At 27.7% G+C, this 3,732-nt stretch overlaps 1 pseudogene; it reads right to left on the bottom strand.

Annotated features, from left to right (window-relative positions):
* Nucleotides 1-817: 817 nt before the first annotated feature.
* LOC124892937 lies at nt 818-3,728 on the bottom strand (annotated as a pseudogene).
* Nucleotides 3,729-3,732: the final 4 nt, after the last annotated feature.

Raw genomic sequence — 3,732 nt, 5'->3', positions numbered from 1 at the left:
AACTCTTAGTTTGCTCCATAGTCATGTCTTTAGAGCTTTGAGTATTCTTACATTATTTTGGATTTGTGGAATATTTGACTTCCTTTTATTTTTGGAGATGAATTTCGTATTGATATTGGTGGTATTACTGCATTGTTGGTGATTTTGGTGGATTGTGTTGGTAATTGGAGTGTTGGTTGTGATGTTAGGTTGTTGTGTTGTGTATTTGAGACAGAAAATTTTCTTGTTACGTCCAAAAACAAGAGAAACTCTATTCTGTAGAATTCTGATGAGGCTTGATTAGGACTCCTAAATTCCTTAGCGCCGGTCATGATTCTATTTTGGATCGTGACATTAAGACAGTTTAGTTAATCACTTTTGAACAAACAATAATGCTATTATAATCCCTTTTGTGATTTGAGTATTATTACATATATATAAAATTAGTCGAAGCAAATTAATTCTATTAATCCTTTAGGAGTCGTTTGGTAGAGTGTATTGAAATGTTAATGCATGCATTAGTTTAATGTGTATTAGTAGTACCTTGTTTGGTTTATATCTTTTTACCCTATGTATAACTAATGCACACTCTATTGTGTATTAAGGTGTGTATTACTAATAACTCAAAATCCTTGGCATTAATAATGCAATGGATCTAATGCATATATTAACATGCTTAAAGACTCAATTACCCCTCAAAAAAAATTCTGCATGCTTTCCAACATATATATTGGGGGTATTATGTAAAAAAAAAATTTTTTTTTTTTTAGAAATTATGTAATTCATGTTTTTTTAATACATTGAACCAAACACTGCATAAGAAAAATACAAACATTACTAATACAACCATTACTAATACACCATATTTTACATTATTCCTATACACTCTACCAAACGAACCTTAGTGCTTTGCAACGACCATACTTGATACTATTACAAACAAAATTAAAAAAATATAACTAAGCATTAGGATTAAAAAAATATATAGATGAAATTGAGTAGTATTTATAGAGAATCATGACTTATCCATCTTTTGAACATAACAAAACATTCTTCAGGTTTGTCTGTACATGCTGTGTGTCCCCCTCCCTATTAAAGATAAATAAATAAATAAATGCAGAATTAAATACCAAAAAATTCAAAATAAATTTTTTAAAATAAAATTCAATCTGTCTAAATTGTGATTAATCAATTTTTTCTCAATTTTCATGTACTAAATTGTTTCTACAATTAATTTCATACCTTGACTGTTGCATAAGTCATTTTGTTGTAGTAAGACCTCGTATAACTATAAGGGTAAGATAGAAAAATGACTAATTAAGAATTATCGACTCATATAAATAGTTTTAAGAATTCATAATTGTAATTAAGGATGTTAAATTTGGAGATTAATTACCCAGCAACTTGATTATGTAAATTCCATGGACGCCAATCATCTTCAATAGAGTAGTTTAGAGACTTTATCCATACTTGTGTGGATTGGAAAGGTACCATTAAGTCATGATCCCCACTGTTTAAACATTAAAAGAAAAAAAACTTCATTTAATACATTCATGAAATTATTGTGAATACATCAAAAAATAAAGTTCTAATCACATGAAAGAAAAAATTCTTCTCTGTATATCTTTGAAGGGGACAAATTTTTTTTAGTAGAAAAAGTGCATTCAAACAATCAAATATAAATTTAAATTTATAACCAAATACAATTCTATCTTTAATTTCAACTTCAAAATTTTAGAGAAAGTGAACAATTATTTGTTATTATACGTAATAGCTCACATATGGGATCTAGTCTATAACATAACATTATGTGACCATCTATTTTGAAATATTACTCTTATATAGCATATTAAATTGTATGTTTCAGGTAAATTAGTCAAGTTAAGTGATTTTACCAGTTTTTAGAAATTCAAGGATATAAATCATATTTAGAAAAAAATACATTCCAATTCTAATTAGATATTCCTTGCAAGAAGTGTGATGTTCCAAATAAAATGGATAATATTTGATTTGCATTGCCAAGCAACCATTTACTTTGCGTGATTCGGATACTGTACCAGTTAAAATTATAACCATTAGACCATGACTTTAATCTCATACCAAATATATAAAGTTAAAGACATACCCAAACGTAACAATGAATATTAATTACCTGTATATAAGTGATCGATAAACGTAACAATGAATATTAATTACCTGTATATAAGTGATCGATAACCTTTTATGCTTAGATTTGCATGATATGGTATAACATTATGTACCGTGATTGTGTAGTTATGAGGGTAATCTTAGTTATATTTCTCCTACATTTAATCCAGCTTCCTATAATTTCCCGCGAAGAATAAAATGATCAGTAATAAGGTGATATAGTAAAATTATATAGTTAGGTATGTGATATGTAAATATATATAATACCTTCCTAACATGTAGAGCTTCTTGGACTTCAGGGCTATTAGCCCAATACCTCATATGCTTGCGCCAATCAGACTGAAGTAATTAAAATCAGTACTAGTATTTTGTGTATTTATTTAAGTTATATACTCACAGTATGATGCATAGTGTAATAATTTAAAAACAAAAAAACTTACAGCACACTTGTCTTCACGTTGCAAAGAGATGAGTTTATCAAGAAGTAACCTTTCACCAAATAATATTCAATGTGAGCCTAGAGGATCATCATCACTTTTGCAAAAGGGTTTTAATACATGTTCCACATTAAATCATTAATGTTCCTTACTATCTGCATAATTATATTTTAATTTACTCACATAAAAATAATAAATAATCTACGATATATAACAAGTTAAACAACATGGATATTTATAATTACCTGATTGAAAGTTTGAACATCATTTGCACATCTTGTATTGTTGGGATTTATCTCTTTAATATATTTTCCTCTACAATTCTTCTCTAATGACTGTTAATTAGACAAATTAATATGTAGGTTTATTTGACATGTCAAATATTAAACCTTATATTTTGGATTAATATAGAAATTAAAATAATTAAAGACAAATTAATTGTGACTTAACCTTATAAAGTTCATCAGGTATAAGTCCCATACCAAGGGAAAAAGGTATACGATAATTGAATTCTCCTAAAAATGCTGCAGGATTGCCAAGTAAATATCCCTGAAATTAACCATGCATGCAACATTTAGAAAAAAAAAAAAAATTACTTGATGGTAATTATTAGATAGCAATTAGAGAAATATTGACCTGAAGATTAATCAATGGCTCTTTACCTGCTGCATTTCCTGCATTGCAAAATCACAAGATTAATTTCTTTAAGGGTAGTTCAAAATTTAATATATGTATCAAAGTAACTTTTGATCTGTGTATTATAAATATACAGTACAACTTTATATATACATAAGATAATTTTTCTGACAAATTAAGAAAGCTCAACTGACCATACTTCGATTAAAGTGTCTCCATCACTCATGTCTGGATATTGATCTATTATGTGTGTGTATTATTTCTCACAAATTCTTCAAATACACTAAGAAATTGTGTTACTAAATTATATATCATATATGCATATAATTCATGTATAATTTATGTATATGGTTAGGAAAAATAAACAATGAATCTGGCCAAGTAATTTATGAATGAGTACTCATTATTTCCCTTATTTTTATGGTATATATGAATCTTACCATTTGATATGTACTGAGCTATAACTGGAACAATCATTCCTGCAAATGAGTTTCCAGAAATGTAAAATGGATTTGAGATGAATTGTGGATGA

The sequence above is a fragment of the Capsicum annuum genome, unplaced genomic scaffold (genome assembly GCF_002878395.1).
Source record: "Capsicum annuum cultivar UCD-10X-F1 unplaced genomic scaffold, UCD10Xv1.1 ctg5216, whole genome shotgun sequence".
Lineage (NCBI taxonomy): Eukaryota > Viridiplantae > Streptophyta > Magnoliopsida > Solanales > Solanaceae > Capsicum > Capsicum annuum.
This window is presented reverse-complemented; position numbering and strand designations above follow the sequence as displayed.